Source organism: Haliaeetus albicilla, chromosome 3 (assembly GCF_947461875.1).
Source record: "Haliaeetus albicilla chromosome 3, bHalAlb1.1, whole genome shotgun sequence".
Lineage (NCBI taxonomy): Eukaryota > Metazoa > Chordata > Aves > Accipitriformes > Accipitridae > Haliaeetus > Haliaeetus albicilla.
In genome coordinates this window covers 48,025,646-48,049,099 of record NC_091485.1, presented here as the reverse complement: position 1 = coordinate 48,049,099, position 23,454 = coordinate 48,025,646, and the positions used below count along the sequence as shown (strand labels likewise).

Here is a 23,454-nt window from a genome sequence, read left to right as displayed (position 1 = left end):
AGGGAGATAGAGTAACAAAGAATGGAAAGATCATTAAAAATTCTCAAGAACAACTGAAAGAATAAGATAGAAAACTAGATGAATAGTAGGGATTAGAGAGTATTTTTTGCAAGAGGAAGCAACCAGGGATGGGATGGACACTGGGATGACTTCAGTTATTTGGGGTGGAGGACATCTCCTACATTCTATTTCTTGTAATCTTCATTACAGTTCAATTTTCCGTTTATGACTTCTATCTCAAAAGATTATGAATAAAGTCTTAAACCTGAGATGTACTGCAAAATCAGAATTCTATTTCAACAGGGGGATGATCAGAATTTAACTCGAGGATGAATATAGTTTGGGGGTCTACATGAATTGGGTAGATTCAATTGTTCAGCTTCAGGCTTGAAGCCTGATGCGTTACAATTTTTTCACTAGATGGAGCAATAGTATCCTTCTTAAAATGCTAGGCCTTCACTGAAAAGCTGTGCCGGAAACTTCAAATATGCAAGGATTTTCTGAGGTAAAGCAGTATGTATTGTAAATGGGGCATTTAAACTTGGGAATATATTTTTATTAAATTTGAATATTTATTTTCAATTTCTGATAAGCATTTTGCTAGCTCTCATACCTCTTAAGAATTATTAAAATGTAGAATTAGTAATTTTAGTTCTTTTTTATCCTCATCTTCATGAATGTTGTATAACTGATGGGAAAAGTAACATAGAAAACAGTCCAGATAACAATTTAGTATTTATAGCTTTTTTTTGTTTAATGCATGTAATAAGAAAGAAAAACAAATTCTGGCTCATTTGTTACATAAATACTTGTCTAGTTACAATTCTCCAAAATGCCATTTTATATAAATGCAAATTTTTGCAATTGTTTCTTTACTTTTTATGTTGAAACCTCTTTTCAAGGTAGATTACTTTAAAAGATAGTGATACTTAAATTAAGAAATAAATTAAGAAGCCTTTCATTCACGGTCTGTCTTCCCAAGATTTTTAATTCAATAAATATTGGTGGTAAGGTTTAGAATTTTTCAAGATATGGCATTTATGTCAAAGAGATCATTCTCTTGATACCTGCATGAGTAATTATTCTTTATCAAAAGTTTAATTATTCTTTTCTATAGGACTGTTTTCAGAAGAAAGATGATATTATTATTTTACAAGATAATGTCAAAGTGATAGATTTTAATTTTTTTTCAGTTCTCAATGGTATTTGTTTCACATTTTAATCCATACATTTCAATTCACAGCTCAATTTGCTCCTGTTATGTTATCCCAGTTCTTTGGTTTCAGGCCTAGAAAGTAATGATAGAATCATAGAATCATTTAGTTTGGAAAAGGCCTTCAAGATCATCGAGTCCAACCATCATCCATGCCCACTAAACCATGTCCTGAAGTACCCCATCTACTCGCTTTTTGAACACCTCCAGGGATGGTTACACCACTTCCCTGGGCAGCCTGTTCCAATGTCTGACAACCCTTTCGGTAAAGAAATTTTTCCTAATATCCAATCTAAACCTCCCCTCGTGCAACTTGAGGCCATTTGCTCTCGTCCTAGAGACCAGTACCCACCTGGCTACAACCCCCTTTCAGGTAGTTGTAGAGAGCGATAAGGTCTCCCCTCAGCCTCCTTTTCTCCAGGCTAAACAGCCCCAGTTCCCTCAGCCGCTCCTCATAACACTTGTGCTCCAGACCCTTCACCAGCTTGGTTGCCCTTCTCTGGACACACTCCAGCACCTCCATGTCTTTCCTGTAGTGAGGGGCCCAAAACTGAACACAGTACTCGGGGTGCGGCCTCACCAGTGCCCAGTACGGGGGAACAATCACCTCCCTGCTCCTGCTGGCCACACTATTGCTGATACAGGCCAGGATGCCATTGGCCTTCTTGGCCACCTGGGCACACTGCTGGCTCATATTCAGCCGGCTGTTGACCAGCACCCCCAGGTCTTTCTCTGCTGGGCAGCTTTCCAGCCACTCTTCCCCAAGCCTGTAGCGCTGCATGAGGTAGGTGTGACCCAAGTGAAGGACCTGGCACTTGGCCTTGTTGAACCTCATATGATTGGCCTCAGCCCATCAATCCAGTCTGTCCAGATCCCTCTGTAGAGCCTTCCTACCCTCGAGCAGATCAGCCCTCCCTCCCAACTTGGTGTCATCTACAAACTTACTGAGGGTGTAATTGATCCCCTTGTCCAGATCACTGATAAAGGTATTAAACAGAACTGGCCCCAATACCGATCCCTGGGGAACACCACTTGTGACCCTCCACCAACTGGATTTCACTCCATTCACTGCAACCCTCTGGGCTCAGCCAGCCAGCCAGTTTTTCACCCAGCAAAGAGTACACTTGTCTAATACCTGAACATGTGAAATGCCTGTGACTTGTCAATTTTGCATTTGGTCAGTGTCTGATGTTTTTTGAAAGAGCAATTGGTTACAGTAATAGCCAGAATTAATTTATAAAATTGAATCAATATATCAGATATTGATTCGCACCAAGGAAGGTATTTAGTCTGACAATGCATTTGTTTACTTCATTTCTTCCACATGTAGCAGAATTAAAATGGTGGTTTTTTAATTATATAAAAGGATTAGAAAATAAATAACCATCTCATACAATAAAGACAGCTTAGGACTGCTGCTGGAAAGGCTGATAAAATAAATCCTAAATTTAGAAAGAAAGCACATAGAAATTATATTCTGTTACATTTTAATAAGTGCCTTACTAGCTGTGTAAGCTCTTTTGTTCATAGACTGCTCTCGCTCTGACAGACTGGAATCTCATTCATAAATTAATCTCAGTCTTCAGTAAAATGGCAGAGTTGGTTTTAAACAATTACTGTGTATTTTTGAAATTTGGACGTAGACTTCTTTGAGCCCCTTTATTCATTCCTGGTTAAACAAAACTATACGTCAGCACTCTGCAGCACTATGGGTGACTGAGCTGCCAGAGCACACCATCGTAAGGACTTAAACTCTAGAAGAAATGCAAGTACTATTCAGGATAAAAGTTCTTAATATCGCATTTTCCTACAAACCCAAATAAGCACATAAATCATGGGAGAGGTTATTTCAGGACAGTGATTTCATTTTTATCTTTTCCAGTAAAGAGTCATATACTTCAGTCAAAAAAATGCAAAAATATTTAATAGTAATAGTAATGCAAGTGCAGTAAATAATCTTGCATTGCCTTCTTTACTGAAAAATAGATGCTAAACCTTCTTTAATGCCAGGGCCTGATTATCCATATGTAGAGGGATCCATGGGACAGGTGGGAGGCAGTACAAAAATTTTTTACCCCATTACTTGGGCAGTTAGTATCTGATTTAGCATTAAAAAGTACAAACTTGGATTTCTGTGGCTCCAATGCCAGGAATATTGAATGAAACATCCAGAAGTTTTGCATCTCTGACCCTCTTAATCCCAGACCCAGTGTGTCAGAAGACAAGGTCTAACGAGTTATCAGACTTTTCACTGCCTTATGGACAGGATGAATGTCAGCAAACAGATCAGAGTGCTGTCTGAATTCAAGTAGAGAAAGAAACTGTGAAACTTAAAGGTATTTGTTTCTTTCTTTTCTTACTTAAATGAGTAAAGTAGCTGATGTTGTCACAACAGTAATTTGTAATAAATATGTATGAAAATCTTAAAATACTTTGAGATTAAAGGATCTGGTCCACAATACAAATAACCAGCATGTTCCTGCCTGCATATATAAAAGCAGATTCCCCAAACTCAGACTTTAAACTTTATAACAAAATGTGATTATTTTATGCAAACAGTCATAGAAGACAGGTAAAGAACTTGTTTAAAAATAATACTGTGAAATGCCTGGTTAATTCACTAATCTCCATGTATTCTCTGGAGTAAATTACATTTACAGTTCCTTGCCTTTGCTATTATGAACAAAAGCAAAATACGGAGAAGGTTTAAACTGGTACTGTACATACAGTCTTTTCACTCCGATTGGTACATGTGTGAACAAATGATTAGATAAGGAAAGAACTCCAATTATAGAGAAGATAATTTACTGCAAAAATAGTTAGGTTGGCCTTCTCACAGTAAAAATTGCTTCAGCTTATACTTCTCTACATCTTCTGCTACTGCAATTTCAGTTAAATCTATCGATTCCCAAGGAGTCACATAGAGTGCATAAATATGAAACAAGTATAACAAAAAGGTTCTGCTGAGCAGCAGCTGGTTATTGTCTTGAATTTAAAATTAAATTCATAGAAAATATGTAATTTTTCAGCATAGTTTGATAAGTGATATATTAGTTAGGTACATTAATTTTGCTACTAGATTTTTTATTTAAGTAATTTAATTTGACTATGACCCAGAGAATTTCCAAGTGATATTCACAAGATGATGTTTCTCAATGATTTTAAAATATTCATGACTATAAAGCAAGACAGCATGCCAGAAATTACCATGATTAGTTTTCAAATTATTGTAATTTTCACTTCGTTGTTTTTTTTTTTTAAAGTCATGTTTTCCTTCCTCTTCCTTCCCTTCTCCTGCAAAGCAAATAAATCTTCTTAAATACATGTTGCTTCAGTACTTTTCTGCTCAGTTCATATTCTCTGACAGGCATCTGTTCACTGATTTTCTTCTAATTCATGATGCTATGCATTAATCCCTGCAAGGATTCTGCAGAGCTGTCTTTCTATTCCTGCAATAGTTATATCACATCTGAGTGAGTTTATAATTGTTTTCATTTTTAAAGGTTCTTAAACAGAAGGGAATTTGTCCCACTTTGTCTGGCTTGTGTAGTGTCTGCTCGTAGCTGCCAAAGACATTAGTCCTGTTCATTTTTAAGTGAGTGTCCATGGACATAACGATGCAGATTGGCCTCCCTGCCAGTTCATTGACTTCTTAACTCAGATTCAGTTTGAAATTCCCAGTGTTAGCTGTAAGTCAGAAGGCAAGTTAACAGAATATCCTTAAATATAAAAATATTTCTTTGTGCTTGGACTAAAATTCTGGGTAGTTTTTTCTGCACATCTGAGGTTTTAGATCAGATTCACCTGCTGGCAGACCCTTTAAAAGCTAAGTTTTTCTCCTACAATTTTTTATGAATGACAACTGTCAAGCAATGTACAATTAAAATTGTGCAGGCGAGCGTGGTATTAATTAGAATAAAACCACACCTTTTCATAAAGGGACTTTTATAATAACTATATATTTTGAATGAGTTACTTCATGTCATAATTTTGCTTTGCAATTAAAACAAAAAGCTTATTTACATTAAAGATACAAATAAACACTTTAAGTAATCCCTCTGAAGTCAGTAAGTCTGTTCACTGACTATTAGCAATTAGTTGAACCTGATTATTTACACATTAAAAGAATGAATTTGAACTTCATGAGTTTAATATATTTTTTTATTCATTAAACAATTTAAAAACGAACTATTGAATGTCAAGGTGAGGATTTAAAATTGCAAACTGAAAGGGGCTTGTAGGAATGTGTTTCTCCCCACAAAATGCCTTTCTAACCTGTTCCTGAGAAAAGCAAACCATGGACTACACAACTACTTCAGAATAATTTCAGATGCCCTAACAAAGGACAGAGTATCAGAACTTTGGGAAAGATGAACTGGATAATCCATTAAATACTTTACAACTCTAATGTATATTTAAGCCAAATTATCCAAAATGGGTACTCATTTTTCCATTTCACAAACCTAATTTATCTGTAGATATTGAGAACTATAAATGCTAATTGTCTTTGAAATTCTGATCCATGGAGGATGGTTCCTAGGCTAAAGGAGGCTGTAATGTAACTGACTCCCAAATGACATTGGTGAGACTGGCGTCCTAATTTCCATTTGTCTCTGGAAAATGTGCCTCAGGGTGTCTGGGATGGAGAGACCTCAAATTAGCGGCCTTTTCTGGAAATTTTTGTATATGATTTTATGGCTTCATCTGCCTCATCAATCAAATCAAAATACAAACTACTGAGTAAAACGTAGAAACACTATATTCAACTGGCAGCATATTGTATCACTTAAGTTACTGCTAGTAATATTGCCAGAAGTGCCACTAAGGATAAACATCAAAAAATAAGATGAGAAGAAATGTTAATTGTCATATGAATGCTGTGTATTTGAGAATTAGCTGAATCATCTCCTGAAAAGAGAATTCCTGTTATAATAGCAGCATAGTCATTGTACAGAGGTCAAGCACTCCTTCCATGAACTAGCATCTGTATATGAACACACACACAAATACGTACATAAAGTACTTCTGTAGAGGGAATCTATACAAGTCCTGCAGGAGTAGCTCAGAGGAAAGAATGATTCATTTCTTGAGTGCTCATTCTGCTCTTACTCTTCTAGCTGTGGAGATAATGTCACATTCTCCCCCTTTCTGTTAAGAGGTAGAAGAATGTTGCCTTCAGTTAGCAAAAATACCAGCAAGTTTCTAATGGAAAATCTTTAATTGTTATTATAAAAGCAGTTCTAATTTGTTTTTAAGATTTTAGTTTTTTGTGAGAAAGTTAGCTTTTCAAAGGGGATAAGCACAGCTTAGTTGTGTAGAACTATGTAGAATAAAAAAGCATCCAAGCTCTGGTATAGCTAACCTTGACTGTCATCTATAAATCAACATATCTACTTGTCTGCCTTTTAGCATCCTGATTATTACATCAACATTTTCTTTGGGCAGAGTATGGCTTATTAATGGTACATTCATAGGTGGTGAGTGGACTTATGTATAAGCTTTTTCAGTAGCTAAAATTGGGGCAAAATGGCCTTCATATGAAAAGAAATATGTTCAGATCTTTAAACTAGACTGTTTTTGTGCTGTGCTCTGATTGCTACAGGAACATCTGAAAAATTGAGAGTTCTTTTTTAAGCCCTTTTGGTATCTAGGGGTGCTTTTAGTTTCCAGTTTGTCTAATTAATGCTGGTTTTCCACAGATTTTTTTTTTTAAAGTAACGCAAAATAAAGCACTCATATCTTTTAGAATTACAGCTTTTAAAGAATGGCCTAAATATTTAAGTATCTAGACAGAGGAAGAGAGCAAGTTGTTATCTGACAGCTAAGATTTAAACTAATGGCTGTAGTGAGTGCAACGCTGGCCCTGCAGTTCCTTTCCTTGCCTATTCTTCCCTTTTCTATCTTTCTGTATATTTGAATTTTATGTTGATCAGTCTCTTAGGCAAAATTTATGTTTAGTTTCTAGGGGAGAGACCTGAGACTTCAATTCCATTGTGTATACTTCATTAAGTTGCACCACATGTGAAACATGCTGAATTAACAGAAAACATTCCAAAACACTCTAGCTTGAGCAGTGTCAGAAAAATATCTGAAATAAATGCATGGTACTGAATGGACTAATTTATAATATTTCATCTCTTCATCAAATCTATAGAACATTTACAAGGTGCACGAAAACTGTAAGACAGAGTATCAAATAAATCTATGCCATCATAATATCCCTTGCACGTGCCGTTCCTTCCTCTGAAAAATGCAAAGAAACACCTCTAATTAAAACATTAGGCATCTATAAAAGACATTTGAAATTGAAAGTCCTTTTTTGGTTTAGTCAAGCCCTAGTTGGTAAAGTACTTCCATTTTACTCCAGAAAACACAGAAGCACATGCCTGCATCCTCACAAAATTCCCTTCTGTAATAGTACAGCAGAGCTGGAAGGAACCTGGAAAGACCATATGGACCCCTCCCTGTCTGTAGTAGGATCAACTACTTGTGACTTCTGACAGATAATTGTCTGCTTTATTCCTAAAAATTTCATAAGCAGTTTGCTGCTGTGTTCCACTGTCCATAGTGGAACTGTCCATAGAAAGCTTGTCTTAATATCTAATACAAATTTTCCTTACTGCAATTTGAATTTATTGCTTGTTTATCTCATCTAATATAGACACGTAGAATAAATATTACTATTATTGTTATGTAATTATTTATATATTATTACAATAAATGGTTTTTAGACCTCTGATCATTCTTTTTTTCTCTTCTTTGGATTCTTTCCAGTTGCTTCATATCTCTCTTGAAGTGCAGCAGAACTTAAGAAAATGTTTTTCCTGTATCTGAGCTAAGATGGATTAAGGTATGATTAAGTGTACTCCAAAGTGAAGTGCTGGATTCTATAAATGTTAACCTGATAAGACTGTTTTTATGATGCTATCATATACTCTTGTTGTCTCAAGACATTTATTGTCTCAAGTCTTTGGAGAATATTCAGGATCCAAAAATTTACCTTTGGCTAATTACAATATTCACAAGATAAATCAATGTTACCTCTGCTTCTCCATTCCAGAGCTGTGCTACAGTTCATGTAGACATAAACGAACTAGTCTAGCTACCAAATACCTTCAGTAGAGCACAAGCAGCATGGGCTTCAGCTGCAACAAAACTCCATGTCATCAAACTACTTTGCTTTTAGTACTTGATCTAAATAGTTGTTCATTCTCCTTGTGTTGTGGATATGCTCTGATGTTCAGGTTCCAAGGCATAGTAAACTAAGGAAGACATCCAGCACAACAGGACAGGACTCTACAATTGACTCTGCAAAGTTTTTACATTATTTGATATTAGGGATTTTTTTTTATATATATATTCAATTGCGATCACAGGTGAGAAGCATGAGGAAATCTGTACAAGCATTTTTGTGATCCTGCATGTGTGGTATGATTATTTTTTTTTTAGCAAATAATGATTACTTCACCATTTACACTAAATTATGTCTATTTAAAGTGGATTTCAATGAGAATCTTAAACCTTTTTTCTGCCTTCTAAATGTAGATTGTTCTTTGGGGTATCTATTCTCTGTCATTTAAACAAGCAGCATACAAACTGAAGTTTCAGTTTGCTGTATGAGTGAAATGAGTCCCATTTTAGGCTACTTACAGCCTGTAATAAATGAAGGAAATAACTGTTATTAGAATTGATAATGATTTAATCTATAAAGTCTAAATTAAATCAAAATCTATATGCCTTGCTTCAGATTACAAGTTACAGACAAACAGTCTGACGTTATCCCCTGTGGACAGGGGGCATTACAAATGTTTTGCATAGTCACAGTCTGGCACTGCTGGAAGACTGGGCAGACCATAGATCTCATTCAGTTGCCATGTTCCTGGAGAGATAAAAATAATTCTCTGAAATGTCAGCTTTCTATTTCCAAAAGTTGAATAGATGGTATTTCAGATTAATTTAAATGTATTTCAGATTACTTTGTTTCCTTAATTATCTCCAGATAACTATGGTCTTAATCATTGTCCACACACTCCATCATATATTACAGCATAAGTGCATTAAAAATATATAATATTATTGCTTTGATTTATTGTAGCTACCAAACATGTTGATTCAAGACATAACTGCTTAGGTATAACACTTTTGATCCAATGTAAAAACTTCTCTAGTGAAGCATCTTTTTCCATAACCTTCTTACGGAAATCCTGTGGCTTGTTGTGACTTGCCTTCAGAACTGTCTTCCCAAGTTAACTTGACACATAAACTTGGCTTCATTAACTCAAGCAGAAGAAAATTTTATTATTTCTTGCTATCAACCTTATGGTTTAATGACAGAGATGGGGGAGTATTTTGCCTATATATTTATACAGGGATGGACTTTACTTCAGCACTAAGCGACTGAAAATTATGATAATATACTTAGCACTTAAATGGCAACTTGTGTTTTCAAACCTAATAAACGAACTTTATTTCTCCTAGTGCCACAGTAAAGTAACTATTAGCAACCTTTTTTTACAATGAGAAAAAAATGCTTTGTAGAAAGCTAAAGAGCTTGGTGAGATGACATGGTGTATACATAAGGCTTCCCAGTTGTAATCAATTATCTGTTTTACGACCATCATTGAAGATATGCATTAGCAACCTAAGTAAGTTCCATTAAACAGTAAAATTTGAAAACATCTGAAAAACATGAGGGTTGCAGTATTCTACATTTCTGGCTCTAAATGACTGTTTCGGGCAGATGTATCTTGGTTAATAATGATTTCTACTGAAATTTCAGCTCTTTGCACTATAGTGGCTGCTAAAATGAAATTGCCTTTTAGTCAATCTTTACTGGAAATGTTTGTATGAAGGCTGTATATATCCTCTTCTCATGTATTGTATGATTTTTACATGTATTCAATGGAATTCATATGTTTGAGAATATCCATACTCTTCCTCATTCTTAAAAGGTTTCTTAAAGGCCTCCCATAGACTTCTGAGAATTTGACATTCTCATGAATGTACAAATCTATTACGTATCAGATGAGAAACAAAGAAGTAAAAATAAACCTAAACCCTAAGTTAAAGTTTTCTTTTTCTTATATTTTTCTAAGGTCAAATTTTGCTATGTACACAAATTGCCACTTTATCTCTGGAGAATGCAGAATGCTTTTTCATAGCATCTTAGATTATTTTCTTTTACTTTCTTTTCTTTTCAAGCAAACTGAACATGAGTGAGCAGAGAAAGCCAACATGGTAAGGGGAATCTATTTGCTATCCTCAACTGTATAATGGGAATTTATACAGAAAACAAAACCAGACTCTTCTCAGAGGTGTTCAACAAAAGACTACAAATTACAGCAAGAGAAATTCTGACTGGATACAACAAGAAAAAATCAAAACAAACCAACAATTTACAAGTATAACCAAAAGCACTGCAAATGAGACCTTGACTGCATCTGCCCAGCTCTGACTAGGTTAATCCAATATGAGCCAGAAATCAAAGAAGTACAGATGAACCTTGTTAAGCAACTGCTGCTAGTTTCACACTTTTTGTAACATTTTGGGGGCAGGAGACCAGAGGATGACAGAATCCCTAGGGAAAATCAGTAATTGGTCTTAGATAAGGAGAAAGTCAAAGAGGTTGGCCTGGGGCTGTGTGATTAGCAAGGCCATTGACAGTTTATGCTTGCAACCTAATTTAGAAAGCAATAAATAATGAAGACTATAGTTCCTAGTGACTGGGAAGAGAGGGAAACACCACGAAAAGATGTCTGGACACGTAAAAGGCAGACCCTGAAGTGGAACGGTTACATGTTAGGATCAAGCTGCCAGCCAGGACCCATGCTTTACGTGGTCAGAGTGCATGCCTGTTCCCCCTGGTTCGTGGTGCAGGTCCATGCTGACTGGCCCAGAGGAGCTGGGATCTGATTTGTGAGTGTGTGATATGAGTGCATGTGGCAGAACAGAAATCTTGGAACAGAAGTCATTGCTCCACTGCTCCATCCATCCTGTTAATAGGACAGTTAATAACTTTTGGATTACATGAGATGTATGGCTCTGTGTGGTTACCCCACCCAATTCCCCTGTAACACCATCCTTGGAGATTTTAAAAACTCAGCTCGAGCAACTTGACCTAATGTCAAGATTGGCTCTGCTTTAAGCAGGGTTTCAGAACAGATAGTCTCCAGAAATCTATTCCAACCTAAAGGTTTCTGTGATGTCATGACTACAACTTACAGCTAAAACTTCAAGAAGTTGGTGTTTCATGATTTCTTAAAATATTTGGCTTTATTTGTTATTGCAGCAACAGAAACTACAATTTACAAATTTCAAAATCCTGTGATACATGGGTACATGATGACCATGTACCATCACCGTCATATTCTATGACTGTCATATCCTATGATGTACATAGTTAAAAATACAGAAGAATTACTAGTTTCTGTAAGTGTTGAAATGTTATTCACTGAAGAAGATAACAAAATATTAAAATTAATGTAATTTATATGAAATCAGTTTAACCCTCAACAAAATATTTTTTGCATGCCTTGGATCCCAGGTAAGTAGATAAATAAGAATCACAAAAGAAATGTCAGTAAATGGCCAAACGGCCAAATTCCTCTCCCAAACTAGTAAGTCAGTTAGTGCTATTTGAAGAAGAATCAGAGATCAGTATTTGAAGAGTGCTTTTCAAGAGTACTGTTAATATTTTCCCATATTACATTTGCCTTTTATGAAGCCAAGAGTTTTGCTGCCTTACCTGAGTTTTCCTGCACAGCAACCTCTCCAGATTTCTTCTTCTGTAATATGGCTCTGATCATCCACACTGGACTCTTTCACAAGACGTTGATTGGAAATGTAGGTTCATGTACCATGCAGGACATGGAGAGTGGATCCAGCACATCCTGTATATGTTAGACAAACTGCACATAAACTGCTGACAGAATCTGATACATTCCACGTGTGTCGGACTTAGTGCTTATATACAAGTGACAGGTTCTCAGTAAGTCCAGAGAAATCTGAGCCTGGGATGCAGAGTCAACACAGGTCTATGAATGGCTGTTCATCTAAGATTTTTGGTAATTTTGTAGCACCATCAGAGAAACTGCTCCAATCTGGAGTGTCTGGCTTTCCCAACAAATTATGTCTTTTTTTTTTTTTTTTTCTGCTCAGACAAAATTTCCAGGTGGAACAAAAAAGGGACCATCCGAAGACAACTGGTTGCACAACTCCAATCTCCTGCTTATTTCATATTCTTGGAGTGAGTAAAGGGTCAGTGTATGTATTCCCCCTGATAACTCGAAAATAACATGGTTCTTGGGACATAAACAGATCAATTGAGTACTGGTCCAGGCACTACCATATGATCTGTTCCAGAGCATCCAGTTGTTCATGAATTTTGCTGAATTTTGATATGGAGCTTGGATGAAGGCCTGTGCATCCATTACACAGTCTTTGATGTTCTTTATCAATGAATCCTTCTAAGTGTTTTTAGACAAATTTTGACTTGATTGGTGGATCATCTAGAGTAACTTCTCCAGTGAAAGGAGCTCTAAAGCAATGATGAAATGCAACAGTCATGCAGTTATTCTTTGTGGTTTGTTTTTATTTCACCTGAACTTGCTACCGTGCTTCAAACTTTGCTTCAGAACATAACAAGTAGCCCTCTTTCTTTGTTTTATTTATATAAAATAGTGAGTTAAAAGACAGTAAATATCTGGCAAGGAAAAAGAACTAAGAAAGGGAAAATAGGTGATTACTTCTCTTTTTTGATTATAACTCATCAGAAGTAAGCCATAAAAACTAGGAAATAGGAGTAATATGGATGATATAGTTTTGTTAGGCCAATCTCTCTCTGTGTGAGCTGATCAGGAAACACTTCAGGAGGCACTGTCCAGAAACTTCCATGAATGACAATAAAAAAGGATCTGAAAGATCATCTGTGCAGATCAGGGGAACTTTTTTAGTAACTATTTACCACATTGCACCTCCTGCAGTGACAGTATGGTGCAAAAAAAAGTCATAGACTGGTGTCTGATGTAAGAATATTTCCAAATAACCTATGAACCACTTACAAGATAAGCTTGTGGGACACTGTGGAATACCTTTAATGGAACCATGATGAGGGAAAGGATTTAAAGGAAATTTCAAAGTGATTTATACCTAATGAGTCTTGATGAGAATGAAGTTTTTATAAATGAAGCAAAAGGCCTGTGGGATGATAAAGCATCATGACTGGTAACGGAAATTTAAAAATTTCATACCAAACACAGTATATAGTTGTACGGTAGATTATGTATATACTGTTTCCTTCATCTTTAAAAGAAAGAGGATAGGAGACATGCATTTTAGAGGGAAATGCTGACTTAGTGTTGCTTTGAAGTTTCTTACTTTCAAATGTTAATCTTAACTTTGACCTTCCTATCACTTACTATGTTTTGCTTATTGTGTTTTGTTCACATTCCTATGGGCTTTTTATGGTACTCAGTTATTTTACTAAAAATGCTAGCTTCCCACACTACCATCCCCTACAATTTAGGTTAAGATAGGATTGTGGTTTTGTCATGGTTTAACCCCAGCCAGCAACAAAGCACCACAATTTTGCATTAAAGATTCCATTAGGTGATTACATTTTCCAAAATCCCAGAAGTCAAATTTGCTTCCACCACTAGTCAGCTAAGGAAATATGAATAATTATGGATCCAAAATCCAAAGGGGAAGTGACTGGTTAGAAAACAAGACTTACCTTAGACTCTGTTAATATTTAGCAAAGCAAAATGTCATGTAGCTGTGTGGAAGTTTTCAAGCAAACAACCTGAGTCAATATTAAAGATTTTAACTGAAGTCTATTTTAAACAGTCTCTATTGTTCAGTCAGCTGCTTTACAGCAAAATTACCAATTTCTAGTCCTAATTATGCCCAAGTACTGACAACACTGCTGCCTGTGAGATAAAAGTGTCTTGTTATTAGAAGATCTATCCACTGTAAATGATTTAATTTTCTGCTCCTGAAATCATCTTAAATTATGTTGTTCGTAAGAAAGTGACTGCAGACAGAGGGTTATTATTTGGACAAGCCTCTATGAATGAAAATTCAATGGCCAGACTCTCATTTGTCTGCCTAAAAATGCCGTTATATTTTAGGTTCACTTCATTTTGGAAAGTTTGATGGTAACAAAGGAAGACAGTCTTCACTGGAGCTTGTCTTTTGTGGGGAGGTCCAACTTCCATCTCCCTCATCTAGCCTAACAGAAAAATGTTAAATCCTGCTGAACAATGACAATATTGGGCTTCCTTGCAGAGAGACTTTAAATAGGGTGTTCACAAAGTTTTAATGGAAGTGCCTTATGCCTGACTGATGTTCAACTGCTTTTCAAGCTGCTGGCAGGCCCTTCACTAACATATATCTGCTTTTGGCTCCTATGTGTTCCTTTTCTGTTGTGGCAAGGAAACCTTTAGGAAAGGCTTAGCTTGTGGTTGGTTCTGCAGTGCTGAGTGCAGAACTCAGCTTTGCAGAAAAGGACATCTCTGGAAGCAGAGGAGATGCTTTCAAAAAGAGTTTGCTAGGTTGTGTGTGGAGAAGCAGTAGTGAACATTTCTCCACTGGTGAAAAACATGGCCCTGCAAAGGAATGGTATTGGGAAAAGATAGTTGAAAGTGGAGCTGTGCAGGCAGCAGTTCTGCAAGCTGCACAAGAGCTTATTAGGAAACATGACTTCTATACATTTTGTTATATAAAACATACATGCTAAGTTTTGAGCTAGTGTTACAGCTAGAAACTAAGCTGGAGACCACTTCTTCCCAGATCCGCTGTGTGTGTGCTTGGTCTATGTTTGATGGGATACCATTTTTCTGCTAAAGGAAAAGAAGAAAAGATACCAAGTGCTCCTCAAATGCTTGTCACAGAACACTTTCAAATGTGATTTATTAGACAGAGTAAAGAAATGAGGAAATTATAACCTACTTTTCATGTCTTACACAAAAAAAAGATAATTTGGAAAGCTTGGATGAAATTAATACTTATGACATACATTATGTGCCAGCATATATTTAGGCAGAAGTCGTACATGTGAAATAGCAATAACCTTTGGCTGTGTTTAATATGCTCAACCAGTTAAACATACTCAACCAGTTAAACATATTAGAAAGGATTATAACTAACAATTCAATTTCTGGGCATCTTCAAACAGCAGACTTCTTTTTCTGGTCTTCTAGATTGCTGCAAAAGGGCAGATTGCTGCCTGAACCAGAACAGTAGGAAATTAGTGCTAGCAGTGTATAGGTTGCTGCTGAAAACAGAGGAAGTGGTTGATATCATTGAAATTCACCATCCGTTTGACTTTATATTAAAAGCTATGGGTGGCACTGAGGCATTTTTTGACAAACTAATTCAGAATATTCTGCCCGAGAAACAACGCTTTTCCTGCATAATGCTGTTAGCAGATACATGTTGTCTGGCGTTAGGATGCTGCTGTTCCTTTTGTGTGTTAAAGAGTTAATGGTTATGTTCTTCTAATATTTGAGATGGTCAATGTACATCTAATTAGTAGCAATGTTATATTTCTTATGTCTTCTTTTAAGAGGCATTTTGAATCTTTCAGGTTTCTGTATTAATTTATTTCTGTTAAACATTACTGAGACATCAGCATTTGTTTTTTATTGAACAGAAGCTTACAAACCAATCATACACAGTTTAAAACAGAAAACAAGAACTTTCATTCCTAGTGTGGCATCAGTTTAAGGAGTTTCATCAAATTTCCTTCATTCATCTATACTGGCACTCCAAAGCAGATCCTAAGTGGGAATGTACGTGCCGTTCATCACACAGTGATGCAGATGCAGTATCTAGGTCTCCGAAACATGTGACTCCAGTGAACACTGTACGGGTCAGTTGCCATTTAATTTCTGTTTGACTAATAATCATAAAGAATGCCATAGGGGCTTTTAACAGGCAGTAACAAAACAGTGGCTTTTGAAATACCACTCTCAAATATGAATGAAAATGTCTGGTAATTGAATTTAGCTATCTCAAATCCTGGCTTGGGTTTCCTGTGTTTTCCTAGTGACATTCCTCCATGCTTCCAATAACATGGCAATTTCTATAGAGTGTGTTTGTGTGTGCAGGCAGGCAGCTCCCTGATGACACTTCTCTTTTGTCCCTGCAATACAAAGAGGGGTATATTACTCAACCGAATACAAAGGACTAATTCTACTAAATCAGCTTGTGGGCTCATTAGCGGACATAGCAGTTTGCAAAATTTAATTAACAAAAATTCACAATCATCTTTGCTAAATATTATTAATTATTAGTTTTCTTTATTATAAGCCATTTTACGTAATCTGCCTAACTATTACAGATGCATGCATTTATAGAATATATGGTTTTCATTGTGATTACTTTAATATGAAGGATACAGTGACGGTAGATATTTTGAGAAACTTTTCAAAATCATTTCCTTGCATGTGAATTCAAAAGTTTTGTTATCACAGTTCAGTGGGATTCTTTTTATGAGCAAAATACATGGTTTTAGGGACATGGGCATATATAGATTTTTAATACATCATCATCATTCAAGAATATTAATGGCTAATATTAATAACTAACTCATTACAAATGTGTGAAGAGAAAGCAGATATAACAAAGTAATTGTGGTATCTCTAGTGCAAGTAGTGAATTGATAAACTATTTTCCAGTTACTGTCTGGTATTTCAAAATACTGGTATACAAACGAAATTGCTTAAAAGTGTTATTTGCTCTTCCAGCAAAAGTGAGGTAAGAGCTACTAAACACATTCCTCTGCACCATACCAGCGATCCCAGCTATGTAAAAAACAAAATACTTCAGATATTTTGAATATTGGAAAAAAATCTGTTTGCAAGTGTTTAAAAACTGCACCTGAGGCAAGCATGGGATAGGTAAGGCAGAGTATCATTTTGAGATGGGAAAAGTTCAAAACATAAGTGTATTTGCAGTGTATGTTAAAAAGGTTTTTAATTTTGTGAATTACAAAGTCCTCAGAGAGAGTTTTTGCACTCCGCTGTATATATCCCATTTTGGAAACAACCCAATTGCTTGAATCAGAACTGGAGCTTCTAAATAAGTTTTAGAAGGGAAACCCAGAAGCGTTGCAGAATACGAGCTCCTCACCAAGGTATTTGCAGGATTTTCCTGTCTACAGCATGATGTTGCAGCTCATGCTCTCCTGTGAGTGTCTGGCTTAGCAAAGTGATGCCTATAGATAGGCAGAGTATATATTTAATATTAATTGGTTTTCATTATTAATATAGTGTAAACACCTTTGAAACTGTGATGACCGATGATAAAATTCTTGACTGAATTTTGAATATATGAATTCTTTTGAATGTATTCTGTTATCTGTTAGTGGTTTTTATTTATCATTTAATCCTCCATGTCAATTCATATCTCCTAAAATGGTTTTCCATTAAGATAGCTGTATGTCATTGCTTGCCTGATCATGCAGTTCAAAGTATAAAACCAGACCACTTTCATTGGAATAAGACCCCCAATGCAGGCAGTAGGCTTAGTAATTGTACCTGAAGGCTCAATGTTGCAATTAATGGCTCAAAGCAGAGGGCACAGGTGTGCGGAACCACCGAAGTCTGCACCTGGACATTGTCAGTTCCCAAATGTACATGAAAAACAAGATCCATGTCCAAAGAATTTTGATAAAAACAGTTTTATCAAAATTCTTTTACCTCCTACATCATATTTACCTAAGTGTGATAAACGTCCTTCATTCATAAGAGTAGGCTTTAGGGCATACTCATGTTACTGCAACCAAATACTGCAACCAAATAATTTGGCATAATCCCAGCTCTAGTTTCTTGCTGCTAGTATTTCCCATACTGCTCTGAACATAGTAGGCTGTATTTTTCCATTATGGAAACTTTACTGCAACTTTCAAATTTTCCTCAGAAAACACATTGTGTTTAAGTAAATTTGTATAAAAGTATGAGGCCTTCTCACTGGCCCTTCATTGACAGGAAACGTTATTTTGCTGTAGCAAATAATAAGTAATTTTTTTCCCCATGTGGGTGGGTAAGTGAATAATTTATGTTGTTTTTACAGTAGGGGTTATTCTGCATGTTCATAATATTTTTATTTAAATTTGTTTTCAATATTATTATTACATTAAAATTATATTTCCTATTAAAATATTTCATGTTCATACATACTCAACATTTCATTTAGTGTCCTTTTCACAGTGAAATAAATCAATTAAACATGAATTCAAAGTGAAATAAAATAAGGCCACTGCTGAAAATATTTTAAAACCTCATCTATAATGTCTGAACACTTTTATCTTTCAAATTTGAGTAACTGGGTTAACTGACAGAACATGAGCAAGTGGTCAAAGAGTATTTTTTAAGCCTAAACTAATTTACATTTCTCCTGTGCAGATCCAAACTGACTAACTATTTTCAATGTACTCATGGAGATTGGAGCTGTGGTTTTATTTGATATTAGTAACTCTGGCTTCCTATCCTCTGCCTCTCTCCTCTTACCTGGCCTAGGAACTGAGATCGTACTTCTTGATACGAAGTTAGCACAAAGATTTGCTGCTGTGGGAAGGGCAGCAAGATGTTCCTTGGGAGTACATTCAAGCCAAATTCATTTAGTGAATCTAAAACATAAAATATGTGGGGAGGGAAGAAAAAGACTGAGAATTTGTCTGAACCTCCCCTCCTACAGAAGTCCAGCCAGATGCTTGTGGTTAGTGTGAAATCACAGAGTGTGCAGTGCCACATCTCCTTTTTTGCTATTGGAAGTGTCGTGCATTTAAATGTAATGCATTACATGACTTGCCAATATATCTGCTGCAAACAAATTTTATTATATAAAAATACATCTTCCAGTTCTGACTTCACACTCTTAGGCAAAGCAGCACATTGAGGAGATCCAGTAAAGTAGGAAGAGGTGGGAATGTACGTTTATCCTGTGATTTTCTGTACTGTTGCATTAAAAAAGAAAAGGTGATTTGTAAGCAAGTCACTGAAGTTTTAGCATGTTGCACTAATATTTTAATGTGTAATTTCCATTAAGTGTAACGTACTAAGTAACATAGCAAATTAAACATGTATTCCTCTGGAAGTTATTTTGCATACATAATATAAAGTTCTTATCATGCAAATATGAACGTGGAGTCTGTGTCCCCATTTTTTCAACAGTGGAAAAGCAGCACCTTCTTTAACAATCACAGGTATGTACAACATGTCATATTAAATTATTCAAATTTCACAATAACGTAAATTTACACAATTTTCTCATTCATAGGTACTAATACAATCACTCACCAGAAGAAATTAGATTTTTTTAAAAGAGAAAATTATTGCAATAATATTTCAAAATATTCACTTGTTAAGACCAGGATGTACTCAGAAATATATGTAGCCTTTTTGATGGATGTGAAATTCCTGAGATTCACTATTCCTAAAGTATTAATTGCTCCTGGTTTGGAGGACCTGACTATTAAAGAGCTCTGTCCATTGGGTAAATTCAAGACTTTACCTCCCCAGCCCTGTGCTCTATGGAGGATACACTTCTAGCAGAGTGGAGCCTCCTTGGGATCTCCCCTTTCAGGTAACTGGCCATGTCAGCATTTGTCAGATGAGGGGTTTATTCCTCAGGATCCAATAAAAAGTATTTTTTGGCATTGGTGACAAAAGCTGACTGTATGGCCTGACAGATAAAGCTGTTACATTTGGGTTTGTTATTTGATAAATGGTTACTTTCACCTTTCTCACTTCTGTAAAAAAGACTTTGAACATCTGTTTTTGAAGTCAGCTGTGTGTGCATGGTTCAATTCAGAATTGAGCTCCAAGTAGGAAATTACAAAATTAATTCTGGAAGAATTCACAGACATTTGAAAGGGTTCATATCAACTTTTGAACTTCTTTTGGAGAAAAGAACATGTGGAATGAAGTGTGAGGAATAGTATGAAATTTTTTTGTATACTGTTGTGATTGCTTTGATGCGCTGTATGAGTAACTATCTGTACAATTTACTGAAAAACTGTGCCCAAACCATGAGTGCTACATCATGAACAGAAAATTAATGAAAATTCAATTCCCTGCAGCACCGTCTTGTTGATCCAAGAAGCTCAACCAGAGTATTGCTTAAGGAGGAAGATACCACACAGGGGTACACATGCACAAATCCTTCTGGATGCTGCTCCCCATCAACTGGCGTTACTGCTACCACAGAAGGCTGGCTGGAAAGGCGGCCAGCCTGTGACTGTGTTTGTAAGGAGCCAGACAGAGGGGACTGCGAGGAGCACACAGTGGAAAGCTGCTCATGCCTGGAAGGGATTGCAGGCAGGGGAAAACACAGACTCCCATGGGCATGACGCACTGCTGCTCTGCATCTTTGCTCATTATTAAAAGTTAGGCAGAATGCTTTTACTTTGATTGAATATGATTGTACATCCTCCCTCCACTCTACCGAAGTAAAAATGACTATATAAGATCGCTCAGCTGTAAAAAAAGTTATTGCTACATTAAGTTTGCAATGAATAGCCTATTCTACAAGCCATAATAGAGAAAAAGTGTAACAACATAATTAAATAGAAGTATTTAATAATATTTTAAAAATCATAAGCATGCTGCAAAATAGCTTTGTGTCCATTCAATTTATTTTTTTTTCTTCAAAAGAAATAATTAAACTGAACCAAACTTTTAACTCAGAGCTCTGTCTTTAATCAGCAGCACACAGTCTCACTAGCAGTGAGAGCTATTATTACGATGAAGTTAAAATGAAGTAATAAAAATCTTGGAGAAAAATACCTGGGCATCATTCATGATGGTAGTAGGTGGGATGAGCTAAGATGCAGAACATGGATGGTCCTAAGAAGTTCTGTCCATGTTGGGCAACAACTGCAGTGGTGGCATTGGTGGCAATTTTTTGTTTTGTTTTGTTGCTCTTGTGATTTTTATAACATTCTTTTTTCTTCGGCACTGGAAAAAGACATCATTCTGGTGGTACACTTTTGTAATACTGTTTGTGCCACACTAATAGAATAGTAAGTTGCATGTACATTCTGGTTTTTATATTTTAGTTGTAAGTTCATGGACAAGAATAAATCAGAGTACCGTGCAAAACATCTAACAAGGTGATCAGATACTTGGGTTCTGCATTTGCTGCTGAAACAGGAGCTGTACAGGTCAGTCACAATAACCCTGTTGTGCAGTGAAATTCTCTCACACTGTAGTTGTATTTCGAATCAATAGCTGCCCTGTAGCCAAGGTTACTATGACGCATCACCAAAGCCATGGGACAAACAGAATCTCAGAGCTGAAGTTCATTAGAAACTGGACAGATCTGTGGTGCATTGCCTACCGTGGGATATAATCAACAAGATGATGTGTGTGTCCATAAGAAGAAATAGACATGAAAATGTGATATGTTAGATTCAGACATGGGTAGGAAAGGGTAGGGCTAATCACATTGCTAATTTTGGTTTGGGTTTTTTTTCAGAATTTTTTTTTCCTACTCATATTTGTTCCCTGCCATTCCCTTCATCTTCCGTTCTTGCTCCCTTCTTCCTTGCAGACTTGCAAGGCTACCTGAGGCTTTGCTGCTTTCAGTGTGCCATCGTTGAATCTCTCAGGACATTGCATTTCTGATGCCCTTTTTGGCAACTGAAACAAGAGTCAGTGTTCAGATTAACAGCTACTTCTTGATACCACCATGTTGTTGCACAGTCCTTTTGGTTGCGAGAGTTCAAGAGTGGACCCCTAAGCAGTCCTATTTCTCTTCCAGGCTTGGGACTATGAGAGCCAATGGTAGCATTCTTGTTAAAAAGATTTACCTACTTGAAAACTTTCCACTTTTGTTTCTGCCTTCTCAGGAGGAAGGACTGATGCTTTTTGTGTGACCACTGGAATATGCTTTCAACAGATTTTATTTTATATTTAACATGGACTCAATAAATGCTGCACTGCTTTTCAGGCTGGAATGATTAAAATAGTTCTTAGTAACTTTTCAATGTGACATTTCAATTCAGTACTTATATTTCATGGAAAGCAGAAGCAGATTTCTCTGGGCGTAGAGTGTTATGTGTTAGAAGAGTTTGGAAGACAGTTTTTTTCCACTTGAGATGAACATGTGGTGCGAAACTATTCAGCAGCTTTTAGAAACATGATGAAGATGATAGTTTTTCTCCTTTTTCATCAGAGTTGTTGGAAGAACACCTCATTTTCTATGAGAAATTCTACAGTAATTCCACTTCTACAGTAATTTCATACTGATTTTTCCCAATCATTGATGTTCTCTTTAACTTACGATGTTTTTACCTGATTCTTGGGGGATACAGAGGTAAGAATGATGCAAAAAGACCAACATAGTTGTGTACCCTGATAGTATATGAGGCAGAAAGCAGGAATATGTAACATGCCTGTGTCTTTGAGCTTGACTGAACAGAGACTGTCACCCAAACTCTTCTAAAGAATTGCTTTGATGCCAGATGTCGGTAGTAGAAATAACCAGTCTTGGGTCAGATAAATTTCTCACTTTAAGATCTAGTTTTCAGCTATAGTAATTTCCTTTTGGCTTTTAACTGATGCCAAGGAATGGTACTAGAAACTTTCATCTCATTTTTATTTCTTATGTTCTGCTTGCTGTTGAAAAGCAATGAGATCCTGTATCCTGGATTTGGGGAACACAGTAGTTTTTTGCGGGTGTTTCCTTTTTTTTTTCAGTTTAATTTCTTCACTTTGCTGAATAAGTTAGACACATGCATGAGAAACATGTATCTATATCTGAAACCAAATGAACATCTAGCTCCTAATTACCCCCATAATCCATCTATAAGGCTGTAGGATTCAAGCAGCCTGTAAAGGCTTTGAGATACTGGGAGAAAAGACCCGACAAAGGGCTGTATGGTTTTGACCATGGGAATGGAATCACAATGGAACTGGTTGCTTCAGTTCATCTGCAAAGGACATTTTTTAGAAACTCTTATTTATAATTGTCCCAAGTTTTCAAAACTGCCACTTCCATGGGCTGTGTTATGCGTATCTTTGTTAGTAGGCAACATTTGAAGGTGCATATTGGAGAAGAAGTAGACCAGATATTTCAGTAAGTGAACTTTTCTCTATTATTTTTCCCTTTGAATAAAGGGAATATGTAGCCTTTCATGGATTAATTTTTAACTTTATACAAGCTAGGCCTGGAAATTGGCAGAAAGGTAGTCATTAAGTGTACTGTTCTCCAAGGTATAAAAATGCATTTATTCTTTC

General features: G+C 36.2%; 1 long non-coding RNA gene across 1 annotated transcript; it reads left to right on the top strand.

Annotated features, from left to right (window-relative positions):
- The first annotated feature begins 3,405 nt into the window (after positions 1 to 3,405).
- Positions 3,406 to 11,243, top strand: LOC138684789 (uncharacterized). The gene is made up of 3 exons (XR_011324074.1): positions 3,406 to 3,549; positions 7,988 to 8,063; positions 10,415 to 11,243. It is a non-coding gene; the product is annotated as an uncharacterized lncRNA (long non-coding RNA).
- Positions 11,244 to 23,454: the final 12,211 nt, after the last annotated feature.